This window comes from Oncorhynchus mykiss, chromosome 6, assembly GCF_057628025.1.
Source record: "Oncorhynchus mykiss isolate SJ-2025 chromosome 6, ASM5762802v1, whole genome shotgun sequence".
Taxonomy (NCBI): Eukaryota; Metazoa; Chordata; class Actinopteri; order Salmoniformes; family Salmonidae; genus Oncorhynchus; species Oncorhynchus mykiss.
Genome location: NC_143027.1, coordinates 2537675 through 2551477, shown reverse-complemented (window position 1 = coordinate 2551477; position 13803 = coordinate 2537675). Strand labels below are relative to the sequence as shown.

General features: G+C 45.5%; 1 protein-coding gene across 3 annotated transcripts in view; it reads right to left on the bottom strand.

Annotated features, from left to right (window-relative positions):
- LOC110525145 (PDZ domain-containing protein 2) overlaps nucleotides 1–8396 on the bottom strand; it is a 209886-nt gene extending 201490 nt beyond the window's left edge. For all 3 annotated transcript variants that reach the window (XM_090236856.1, XM_090236857.1, XM_090236860.1), the window contains exon 1: nucleotides 8001–8396. The gene's annotated coding sequence lies outside the window, so the exon portion shown is untranslated. The remainder of the gene's footprint in view (nucleotides 1–8000) is intronic.
- Nucleotides 8397–13803: the final 5407 nt, after the last annotated feature.

The following is a 13803-nucleotide window of genomic DNA, read 5'->3' as shown; positions in this document are numbered from 1 at the left end:
GCCCTATGGGAGCTGGTTGAAAGTAGAGCTGAGCCCTAACAGACCTGGTTGAAAGTAGAGCTGAGCCCTATGGGACCTGGCTGAAAGTAGAGCTGAGCCCTATGGGACCTGGTTGAAAGTAGAGCTGAACCCTAACAGACCTGGTTGAAAGTAGAGCTGAGCCCTATGGGACCTGGATGAAAGTAGAGCTGAGCCCTATGGGACCTGGTTGAAAGTAAAGCTGAGCCCTATGGGACCTGGTTGAAAGTAAAGCTGAGCCCTATGGGACCTGGTTGAAAGTAGAGCTGAGCCCTATGGGACCTGGATGAAAGTAGAGCTGAGCCCTATGGGACTTGGTTGAAAGTAGAGCTGAGCCCTATAGGGCCTGGTCCGAGCTGAGCCCTATAGGACCTGGTTGAAAGTAGAGCTGAGCCCTATGGGACCTGGTTGAAAGTAGAGCTGAGCCCTATGGGACCAGGTTGAAAGTAGAGCTGAGCCCTATGGGACCTGGTTGAAAGTAGAGCTGAGCCCTAGGGGAACTGGTTGAAAGTAGAGCTGAGCCCTATGGGACCTGGTTGAAAGTAGAGCTGAGCCCTATAGGACCTGGTTGAAAGTAGAGCTGAGCCCTATGGGACCTGGTTGAAAGTAGAGCTGAGCCCTATAGGACCTGGTTGAAAGTAGAGCTGAGCCCTATGGGACCTGGTCCGAGCTGAGCCCTATAGGACCTGGTTGAAAGTAGAGAAAATGCCATTCTCAACAACGGATGGCTTATACCAATACCATGGACTGAGTCCTCCGACCGCACCAAACAGGCCTATTTGAATGATGTCATCATCCCACAGCCAAAGTTGGGAAGAGCACCTGACACGCCTCCAGGCGGTGCTGGACTCGCTCAGGCAACCCGGGTTGACAGAGAACACCCAAGAAATGGAAGCTGGTGTTTGAGGATGTGGAGTACCTTGGGTATTTAATCAGACGGAGGAACGTCAAGCCCCTGGAGAGGAAGGTCCAGGCAGTTCGTGACTGGCCTGTTCCCCGCACCAAGACACAGGTGAAGTCCTTCCTGGGGCTGGCGGGATACTATAGCCAGTTTATCCCCAACTTTGCAGCAAAAAGCCACGCCCCTTACCGATCTGACCAAGGCCCGCCTCCCGAAAACAGTGAAGTGGTCGGATGAGGCTGAAGCGGCATTCAGGAGGAAGCTGAAGGAAGCCCTGTGCTCCCATCGGATTCTCGTGACACCCGATTTACAGGTACCGATGCTGGTGCATACGGATGCCTGAGACATGGGACTTGGGGCCATCCTGTCCCAGGTACACAATGGGGAGGAACATCCCAAAAGGGAAGAGAGTAGGGTGAAGGAGGAAAGGACAGGAAAAGGCTTTGTTGATGAACACATATAAATGTTGCTTTTCGGCCGATATAAAATGAGGGGCAATGAGGGCCAATGAGGGCCAACCCACCATTTGGCAGAAGGTGCAATGGTGGGTGGAGTGACTTGGCATTTGTCATAAAGCATTAGGATGTATGATAAACAGAGTCCAGTCTCTGTAAGACAGAGGAGGCTGCATGATAAACAGAGTCCAGTCTCTGTCAGAAAGAGGAGGCTGCTTGATAAACAGAGTCCAGTCTCTGTCAGACAGAGGAGGCTGCTTGATAAACAGAGTCCAGTCTCTGTTAGACAGAGGAGGCTGCTTGATAAACAGAGGAGGCTGCTTGATAAACAGAGTCCAGTCTCTGTAAGACAGAGGAGGCTGCATGATAAACAGAGTCCAGTCTCTGTCAGAAAGAGGAGGCTGCTTGATAAACAGAGTCCAGTCTCTGTCAGACAGAGGAGGCTGCTTGATAAACAGAGTCCAGTCTCTGTTAGACAGAGGAGGCTGCTTGATAAACAGAGGAGGCTGCATGATAAACAGAGTCCAGTCTCTGTAAGACAGAGGAGGCTGCATGATAAACAGAGTCCAGTCTCATATACAACAAGTCACCATTATCAATAACAGAGAGAAAAGTGGCCTGAAGAAGCTTCTTTCTACAGTAGCACACTGTACCCCATGAAGACACAGTAACACGCTGTACCCCATGAAGACACAGTAACACGCTGTACCCTATGAAGACACAGTAACACACTGTACCCTATGAAGAAACCCATTATTGTTGGTCTGTCAATATGCCATCAATAGGAGTAGATACTAATCCACCTCCACAATATGCCATCAATAGGAGTAGATACTAATCCACCTCCACAATATGCCATCAATAGGAGTAGATACTAATCCACCTCCACAATATGCCATCAATAGGAGTAGATACTAATCCACCTCCACAATATACCATCAATAGGAGTAGATACTAATCCACCTCCACAATATGCCATCAATAGGAGTAGATACTAATCCACCTCCACAATATACCATCAATAGGAGTAGATACTAATCCACCTCCTCTGGAACTACAAAAGCTTTGAGTTGAACCATGGTTAGAACCCAACACTTCAAAACACATCATTAAATAATGTACCATTTCACTAGCAACGGCAAGAGCTGGTCAACATAGTCTCCTTCTGACCAGGAGAGGGGAAGATGCTGCCTGGCAGGCCTATTGCGCAGCTGAGCATTGGGAATTTGCCTGAATGAACACAACTAAAGGACAACAGTTTGGTCAGAGGGCCGTGTGGGTGTAAAGAGTGAACATATGGATTACGTTCAGAGACAAAGCTAGTCAACCCTGAGCCCTGTTCAATGCCAGACATGGTTTAACACTGTCATGAGGATATGGCTGCATACACAGGTGGCTAGAAGGCTTCCCTCCCTCCCTTCATCCATCCCTTCCTCCCTCCCTCCCTCCCTTCCTCCCTCCCTCCATCCATCCATTCATCCCTCCCTCCATTCATCCCTCCCTCCCTCCCTTCATCCATCCCTCCCTCCCTCCCTTCATCCCTCCCTCCCTCCCTCCCTCCCTCCATCCCTCCCTTCCTCCATCCCTACATCCATCCCTTCCTTCCTCCATCCCTACATCCATCCCTTCCTTCCTCTATCCCTCCCTTCATCCCTCCCTCCATCCATCCATCCCTCCTTTCCTCCATCCATCCCTTCATCCCTCCCTTCCTCCATCCCTCCCTCCATCCCTCCCTTCCTCCATCCCTCCCTCCATCCCTACATCCTTCTGGAGCAGCTAGCTGCCCATCTAATCTCTGGGGAAGAATAAAATCCGTTCGAAAGAGAGGGCGAGTTGAGGGGGGTCCCGTCTGGCTGCAAAGAGAAACAGTGGGGGGTGAGAGGAACAACAGGGAGGGGGGGGCACAGATACACAGTGATGTCAGAGGTGATGGAGGGCCAGTTGGCGACACAGACAGCTTCCTACTCAGGTTGGGGGTATGAGGAGCTGAGCTGAATGTAGAGGGCACTGAGTCAAACTCGGAGAGACCGTGAGGTGAGACGCGGATGCAACTTGAGCCCCACCCTCTTCAACATATACAGTGCCTTGCGAAAGTATTCGGCCCCCTTGAACTTTGCGACCTTTTGCCACATTTCAGGCTTCAAACAGAGATATAAAACTGTATTTCTTTGTGAAGAATCAAAAACAAGTGGGACACAATCATGAAGTGGAACGACATTTATTGGATATTTCAAACTTTTTTAACAAATCAAAAACTGAAAAACTGGGCGTGCAAAATTATTCAGCCCCCTTAAGTTAATACTTTGTAGCGCCACCTTTTGCTGCGATTACAGCTGTAAGTCGCTTGGGGTATGTCTATCAGTTTTGCACATCGAGAGACTGACATTTTTTCCCATTCCTCCTTGCAAAACAGCTCGAGCTCAGTGAGGTTGGATGGAGAGCATTTGTGAACAGCAGTTTTCAGTTCTTTCCACAGATTCTCGATTGGATTCAGGTCTGGACTTTGACTTGGCCATTCTAACACCTGGATATGTTTATTTTTGAACCATTCCATTGTAGATTTTGCTTTATGTTTTGGATCATTGTCTTGTTGGAAGACAAATCTCCGTCCCAGTCTCAGGTCTTTTGCAGACTCCATCAGGTTTTCTTCCAGAATGGTCCTGTATTTGGCTCCATCCATCTTCCCATCAATTTTAACCATCTTCCCTGTCCCTGCTGAAGAAAAGCAGGCCCAAACCATGATGCTGCCACCCACCATGTTTGACAGTGGGGATGGTGTGTTCAGCTGTGTTGCTTTTACGCCAAACATAACGTTTTGCATTGTTGCCAAAAAGTTCAATTTTGGTTTCATCTGACCAGAGCACCTTCTTCCACATGTTTGGTGTGTCTCCCAGGTGGCTTGTGGCAAACTTTAAACGACACTTTTTATGGATATCTTTAAGAAATGGCTTTCTTCTTGCCACTCTTCCATATAAAGGCCAGATTTGTGCAATATACAACTGATTGTCGGCTGATTGTTGTCCTATGGACAGAGTCTCCCACCTCAGCTGTAGATCTCTGCAGTTCATCCAGAGTGATCATGGGCCTCTTGGCTGCATCTCTGATCAGTCTTCTCCTTGTATGAGCTGAAAGTTTAGAGGGACGGCCAGGTCTTGGTAGATTTGCAGTGGTCTGATACTCCTTCCATTTCAATATTATCGCTTGCACAGTGCTCATTGGGATGTTTAAAGCTTGGGAAATCTTTTTGTATCCAAATCCGGCTTTAAACTTCTTCACAACAGTATCTCGGACCTGCCTGGTGTGTTCCTTGTTCTTCATGATGCTCTCTGCGCTTTTAACGGACCTCTGAGACTATCACAGTGCAGGTGCATTTATACGGAGACTTGATTACACACAGGTGGATTGTATTTATCATCATTAGTCATTTAGGTCAACATTGGATCATTCAGAGATCCTCACTGAACTTCTGGAGAGAGTTTGCTGCACTGAAAGTAAAGGGGCTGAATAATTTTGCACGCCCAATTTTTCAGTTTTTGATTTGTTAAAAAAGTTTGAAATATCCAATAAATGTCGTTCCACTTCATGATTGTGTCCCACTTGTTGTTGATTCTTCACAAAAAAATACAGTTTTATATCTTTATGTTTGAAGCCTGAAATGTGGCAAAAGGTCGCAAAGTTCAAGGGGGCCGAATACTTTCGCAAGGCACTGTACATCAACGGATTGGCCAGGGCACTAGAACATCTAGACACCGCTGTCCTAGAGCATAGAAAACTAGACATACCTCGGGCCTAAACATCAGCGTCACAGGTAACTTCCACAAAGCTGTGAACGATCTGAGAGACAAGGCAAGATGGGCATTCTATGACATCAACAGAAGATTTGACATACCAATTAGGATCTGGCTAAAAATAATTGAATCAGTTATAGAACCCATTGCCCTTTATGGTTGTGAGGTCTGGGGTCTGCTCACCAACCAAGACTTTACAAAATGGGACAAACACCAAATTGAGACTCTGCACGCAGAATTCTGCAAAATACCCTCCGTGTAAAACATAACACACCAAATAATGCAGAGCAGAATCAGGCCGATACCCACTAAAATACAGAAAAATTATACAACCATCAAAAAAGAGAGCGAGAGCGAGAGAGCGAGAGAGAGCGAGAGAGAGCGAGAGAGCGAGAGAGAGACCTACTGGACCTACTGACCTTTGTTACTAGCAAAACACTGGGGCCAACCACAGCAAAACACTGGTGCCAACCACAGCAAAACACTGGTGCCAACCACAGCAAAACACTGGTGTCAACCACAGCAAAACACTGGAGTCAACCACAGCAAAACACTGGTGTCAACCACAGCAAAACACTGGTGCCAACCACAGCAAAACACTGGTGCCAACCACAGCAAAACACTGGGGCCAACCACAGCAAAACACTGGTGCCAACCACAGCAAAACACTGGTGCCAACCACAGCAAAACACTGGTGTCAACCACAGCAAAACACTGGGGCCAACCACAGCAAAACACTGGTGCCAACCACAGCAAAACACTGGTGTCAACCACAGCAAAACACTGGTGCCAACCACAGCAAAACACTGGTGTCATAACTCGCTAATAATGAGTGATTCTGAACCTCCCACTGCACCTAGAAGAAGAACAAGACATAAGACAAAAAGTCCTCAAAAAATATTTGATTAAAAAAAATAATAATTTGGTCTTACTGCTTTTAGCCCATTGAAACGCATTGAATAACAGATTCACTACATGGAACAGATGGTTCCTCCTCCTTTAGATGTGTCCATTGTGTTGATCAGGATTGTTTTACATGTATTTAACCCCTTGTTCTGTCGCACTAAACAGTCTCCATATATACTTCCATTCATCATTTCCCAACCGGGACCGTGGCACCTTCAGACCAGTCTGTGTCCGTGAGAGTCTCAACTTTCCACAGAGGGGTCGTATTAGTCTGTAGCCCAAACTGTTTGGACACTTACAGACCAGTCTGTGGGCGTGAGAGTCTCAACTTTCCACAGAGGGGTCGTATTAGTCTGTAGCCCAAACTGTTTGGACACTTACAGACCAGTGGAGGCTGCTGAGGGGAGGACGGGCTCATTATAATAGCTGGAATGGAGTCAATGGAGTGAAATCAACCAGATAGAAACCGCGTCTTTGATGTGTTTGATACCATTCCAGTGAATCCATTCCAGACATTATTATGAGCCTTCCTCCACTGCTACAGACAGGAGTTGGCACATCAGCTGTACCGACTTCAGACGAGTCTCCAGACGCTTGTGGGGGTCGTAGAGTAAAATGGAGAACACCGTGTTCGTGATGAGTCTCGTCTTTTTTTCCAACTGGTACCGGGGGCCCTTTACACGAGGCCTGTAGGCGTCCGAGTGAAAAACAACCGACATGTTCCTGAGAGTCCACAGATATAATAGTTTTGTTGGCCAAACCATTCGGACGCTACAGAAGATTTTGTTGAAAATACAGATTTTTTCGGGACGTCTCGGGGTCTGACAAACACCGCTCTGTCATCTTTCATCGAAGATCCAGAAGTGTTACATCGAATGTGGTGGATTGAGATGCAAAAAAATAAATAGATATTTATATCCGAAACTGAATGACTTTTATGGGGATGTTTTTATTAAGCTAATCACATCAACCTTAGGGGGCAAAGTAATCCAAAAGTTACTAAAAGTAATCAGATTACGTTACTGACTGAGGTAATCAAAAGCTATGTTACTGATTACAATTTTAGGCTGGTAACTAGTAACGGATTACATTTCTAAAGTAACCTACCCAGCCCTGCACACACACACACACACACACACACACACACACAAGAGCCTAGTATCAACAACTTGAGAATAGCAGGCTATCACCAACTGAGAAGTTCTCATCAGTAGTGAGCTACAAAACAAAACCGATTGAATCGGGTGATGATTAATATAATGATGACTGTTGATATTTCATCAATATTTTTTTAAAAAGGAGAAAACAGTAAACGCAGACTATGCAAACGTCCCCTGCGCTGTACTATAGGGCTTTGTCATGAGACACGCACGACGTCGATAACGTAACCTAATGTCAACCTTTTTCCAAGCAAATGTAGCGGTCGAAAAGGCGGTAACACATCACACATTGCAAATCCATTCTATTCAAAAACGATATGTATATTTTGGTCCAGCTTTTTCTTGCAATGCAATGCGGACGAATGAGTTCTATGTAACTCTTGAAACTTCAATGATTCTCCAACTTTGAATTATGGAACTCAGGCTCTTGACGTTCAAATAAATAGCTCATATACATTATCTTCTATACATTATCTTCTATACATTATCTTCTATACATTATCTTCTAAACAATGCTTTTTATAGCTTTGGATCTATTCAACCAATTCACCTAGAATAAGAACCCTTTAAAAAATAAATAGTAGATGAAGAATACAACCTGATCTAAACAGCATGTTAAGGAATCATTTGTTTTGTGTTACACTAGCTGATGCACCCTCAACTCCGTTCTCTTATATCGAGGCGGAGTTCAGCTTTGATGACTGGTCGCGGAATTTGCAAGCAACAACATGAGTCGATTCTTGTAAAAAATGTAAATTCTGAAAACGCTTACCTGTACTTATGCTTGTCCCGTACAACTGATGCCCACATGCAAATGCTGAAATTCCAACTTTCAATAAAAACTTTTAGGGAATACAACCACGGACTTCTCCTTAGTTGAGGGTTCCTCCGCTAAAAGGGGATTCATTTACGCCTGAGTGGCAAAACAAAACGTTAGTTATCCGAAGAGTAGACTTCTCAAATAACTGAAAACAATCCAGGGAAATTATTTTCTGCACGCAAATAATAATAAATAAATAAAAGTCCTTCATACAATGTATTCACAAATGTGCGCGAAGCCTAAATATGAAATTACATTGAATCATAAATTAATCCTTGCTAAATTAAGACGGGACTGTTGTGCGCGTTCGTCACTGGTAGCGTCGCTTGACACCAGCGGTTCGTCAGCAACATTAAAAAGGTACTTCCGGGTCACGGAACTTCGGAAAGTTTCAGAATAAAAGTCCCCCACGTCAAATATTGTCTTAGCTCCATTGTTGGTTAAGGGCTTGTAAGTAAGCATTTCACGGTAAGTTCTACACCTGTTGTTTTCATGATATATTCTAAATAATTGCTAAACATGAACAATTATTCATATTTGTTCATTTTTACCTGACATTTGCATTAAATGTGAGTTTTAAATTAATAGCTCCAATGCAATCAAATCAAATGTTATTTATCACATGAGTTGAATACAACAAGTGTAGACTTTACAGTGAAGTGTGGCAGATGTGTTGTTGTCTTCCCTTACCACCTGGGGGCGGCCCGTCAGGAAGTCCAGGATCCAGTTGCAGTGGGAGGTGTTTAGTCCCAGGGTCTTTAGCTTAGTGATGAGCTTTGAGGGCACGACGGTGTTGAACACTGAGCTGTAGTCAATGAATAGCATTCTCACACAGGTGTTCCTTTTGTCCAGGTGGGAAAGGGCAGTGTGGAATGCAATAGAGATTGCATCATCTGTGGATCTGTTGGGGCAGGATGCAAATTGGAGTGGGTCTATGGTTTCTGGGATAATGGTGTTGTGAGCCATGACCAGCCTTTCAAAGCTCTTCATGGGTACAGATGTGAGTGCTACGGGTCAGTTGTCTGGAACAACTGATGCTCTCATGCATGTTTCAGTGTTACTTGGCTCGAAGCGAGCATAGAAGCAATTTAGCTCGTCTGGGAGGTTTGTGTCACTGGGCAGCTCTCAGCTTGTGGCATGTGCTTTCCTTTGTAGTCTGTAACAGTTTGCAGGCACTGCCACATCCAACGAGCGTCGCAGCCGGTGTTGTACGATTCAATCTAGTTTTTACATCTCAACTGTCAGTAGAAACCACATTTGTTTAAGCAAGTCAGCCATATCAGCTATGTCTTTTTAAAAAGGCAGTAAATGAGGCTGAATGAACTGTTCCGCTGCCAGACAAGGCTCTGCTGATAGCCAGGTGTAGCAGTGGTAAGGTGTTGGGACTCTGCTGATAGCCAGGTGTAGCAGTGTTAAGGTGTTGGGACTCTGCTGTTGGGACAGCTTTATGTAGGCCCTAACAGTTTGTGGGCACCATTTGTTACCATTATAGTGTAATTAATGTGTTGTTTAGTGTTGTGTTGTGTAGTGTAGTGGCTTTGCTGGCATGGATCCCACTGTCTTTTGTTTTTTGATGCCCCACCAAGATTTCAAATCGCCACTGTCAGGTAGATGGAAGTAATCTAACGTTACAGAGATAACATCAATGAATTCATTCACGATAACATGAGATGTTGTATTTTGAATGAATTATCAGGGGAAAAAAAGATGATTGCATTAATGTTATCTAAGAATGTGTATATCAGACTCATTGAGTAGGATTGGTGAACGTCTTGAAATAACGCTTCCGTGGACATCGTCAAAAGCTCAATCTGCAATGATGTGCCGAAAGTGGTGTAACCTGTACACACACAGATTGTTTGGTGTGTTTCAGGAGCTGGTATACTGAACCCTGATCTTACTTCTGTGATACTGTTGATGATAATTTGTTATGAATAAAGTCTAAATTAATAAATTGCTTAGCACCAGTAAATGAACAAGAATCATACAAATAAAATAAAAAATATTTGGATTGTATTACAATTGTATGACCAAAGGTATGTGGACACCTGCTCGTCGAATATCTCATTCCAAAATCACAGGCAGTAATATGGAGTTGGTGCTTTAACAGCCTCCTCTCTTCTGGGAAGGCTTTCCACTAGATGTTGTAATATTTCTGTGGGGACTTGCTTCCCAAGAGCGTGGTGGGCGATTAGGTCCGTTGTCTGTGTTCCAATTTGTCCCAAAGGTTTTCAATGGGGTTAAGGTCAGGGATATGTGCAGGCCAGTCAAGTTCTTCGACACTGATCTCAACAAACCATTTCTGTACGGACCTCGCTTTGTGCACGGGGGCATTGTCATGCTGAAACAGGAAAGGACTTTCCCCAAACTGTTGCCACTAAGTTGGAAGCACAGAAACGTCTAGAATGTCATTGTATGCTTGTAGCGTTAAGATCTCCCTTCACTGGAACTATGGGGCCCGAACCATGAAAAACAGCCCCAGACCGTTATTCCTTCTTCACCAAACTTTACAGTAGGCACTATGCATTGGTGCAGGTAGGATTATCCTGGCATCCGCCAAACTCAGATTCGTCTGTCGGACAACCAGATGGTGAAGCGTGATTCATCACTCCAGAGAACGTGTTTCCTCTGCCACAGAATCCAATGGCAGAGAGCTTTACACCCCTCCAGCTGACGCTTGGCATTGCTCATGGTGATCTTAGGCTTGTGTGTGGCTGCTCGGCCATGGAAACCCATTTCATGAAGATCCTGGAGAACAGTTCTTGTGCTGACATTTCTTCTAGAGGCAGTTTGCAACCGAGGACAGATGATTTTTACGCACTACGTACTTCAGCACTCGGCGCTCCAGTTCTGTGAGCTTCTGTGTCCTACCACTTCACGGTCCGGTTCTGTGAGCTTCTGTGGCCTACCACTTCACGGTCCGGTTCTGTGAGCTTCTGTGGCCTACCATTTCACGGTCCGGTTCTGTGAGCTTCTGTGGCCTACCACTTCACGGTCCGGTTCTGTGAGCTTCTGTGGCCTACCACTTCACGGTCCGGTTCTTGTGTGGCCTACCACTTCACGGTTAAGCCGCTGTTGCTCCTTGACGTTTCCACTTCACAATAACAGCCCTTACAGTTGACCGCGGCAGCTCTAGCAGGGCAGAAATTTGACAAACTGACTTGTTGGAAAGGTGGCATCTTATAACGGTGCCAGATTGAAAATCACTGAGTTCTTCGGTACGGACCATTCTACTGCAAATGTTTGGAGATTGTATTGTTTTTAAAAATGTTATTTTTTACATTTTATCCCCCTTTTTTCGTGGTATCCAATTGTTAGTAGTTAGTATCTTGTCTCATCTCTACAACTCCCGTACGGGCTCGGGAGAGACGAAGGTTCAAAGTCACGTGTCCTCCGAAACACAACCCAGCCGCACTGCTTCTTAACACAGCGTGCATCCAACCCGGAAGCCAGCCGCACCAATGTGTCGGAGGAAACACCGTGCACCTGGCAACCTGGATAGCGCGCACTGCGCCTGGTCCACCACAGGAGTAAAATAATAATAATAATAAAAATAATTTAAACATTATTCACTATGCAAAGCTACAACAAACAAAAAAAAGATTGATTTTGTACCATAACAGACGCATAGGGGTTTTACCACGGACTTTTATTTTGAAGGCAAAATCCGAAAACCGGAAGTCTTCTTGTGTATAGATGCAGTTACGTTTTGCTGAAGTTGAGCCTAAATAATATTTCCATGCTCCGTCTTCAGAGCAGAACCCCGACTGCATGGGGCGGTGTCAGCGCCATTGATTTATGAGCTCTTTGTCCAATCAGGGAGAAGTTGACAGAATAATGAGATATATAGCCTCCTCGGGATCTGTTCTCTTTATAAAATGAGGTATAAAGGGTTATTAATAACGGTTAATATAATAATGTAATAAACAAGTAAAACCATTGAATTGGTGTGTGTGTCCCACAATTTCTACTGGGCTACTGCTGCCTTCCCCCTCCCTGGCCAGTGGGCTAAATCAAATAAAATGTATTTATATAGCCCTTTGTACATCAGCTGATATCTCAAAGTGCTGTACAGAAACCCAGCCTAAAACCCCAAACAGCAAGCAATGCAGGTGTAGAAGCACGGTGGCTAGGAAAAACTCCCTAGAAAGGCCAAAACCTAGGAAGAAACCTAGAGAGGAACCAGGCTATGTGGGGTGGCCAGTCCTCTTCTGGCTGTGCCGGGTGGAGATTATAACAGAACATGGCCAAGATGTTCAAATGTTCATAAATGACCAGCATGGTCGAATAATAATAAGGCTGAACAGTTGAAACTGGAGCAGCAGCACAGTCAGGTGGACTGGGGACAGCAAAGAGTCATCATGTCAGGTATTCCTGGGGCATGGTCCTAGGGCTCAGGTCAGTTGAAACTGGAGCAGCAGCACGGCCAGGTGGACTGGGGACAGCAAGGAGTCATCATGTCAGGTAGTCCTGGGGCATGGTCCTAGGGCTCAGGTCCTCAGAGAGAGAGAAAGAAAGAGAGAAGGAGAGAATTAGAGAACGCACACAGGACACCGAATAGGACAGGAGAAGTACTCCAGATATAACAAACTGACCCTAGCCCACCGACACATAAACTACTGCAGCATAAATACTGGAGGCTGAGACAGGATGGGTCAGGAGACACTGTGGCCCCATCCGAGGACACCCCCGGACAAGGCCAAACAGGAAGGATATAACCCCACCCACTTGGTCAAAGCATAGCCCCCACACCACTAGAGGGATATCTTCAACCACCAACTTACCATCCTGAGACAAGGGAGAGTATAGCCCACAAAGATCTCCGCCACGGCACAACGCAAGGGGGGGCGCCAACCCAGACAGGAAGATCACTTCAGTGATTCAACCCACTCAAGTGACGCACCCCCTCCAGGGACGACATGAGAGAGCCCCAGTAAGCCAGTGACTCAGCCCCTGTAATAGGGTTAGAGGCAGAGAATCCCAGTGACAAGAGGGGAACCGGCCAGGCAGAGACAGCAAGGGCGGTTCGTTGCTCCAGAGCCTTTCCGTTCACCTTCCCACTCCTGGGCCAGACTACACTCAATCATATGACCCACTGAAGAGATGAGTCTTCAGCAGAGACTTGAAGGTTGAGACCGAGTTTGCGTCTCTGACATGGGTAGGCAGACCGTTCCATAAAAATGGAGCTCTATAGGAGAAGTTTGCTTAGAAATTCTAGGGACAATTAGGAGGCCTGCGTCTTGTGACCGTAGCGTACGTGTAGGTATGTACGGCAGGACCAAATCAGAGAGATAGGTAGGAGCAAGCCCATGTAATGCTTTGTAGGTTAGCAGTAAAACCTTGAAATCAGCCCTTGCTTTGACAGGAAGCCAGTGTAGAGAGCCTAGCACTGGAGTAATATGATCACATTTTTTGGTTCTAGTCAGGATTCTAGCAGCCGTATTTAGCACTAACTGAAGTTTATTTAGTGCTTTATCCGGGTAGCCGGAAAGTAGAGCATTGCAGTAGTCTAACCTAGAAGTGACAAAAGCATGGATGAATTTTTCTGCATCATTTTTGTACAGAAAGATTCTGATTTTTGCAATGTTACGTAGATGGAAAAAAGCTGTCCTTGAAATGGTCTTGATATGTTCTTCAAAAGAGAGATCAGGGTCCAGAGTAACGCCGAGGTCCTTCACAGTTTTATTTGAGACGACTGTACAACCATTAAGATTAATTGTCAGATTCAACAGAAGATCTCTTTGTTTCTTGGGAC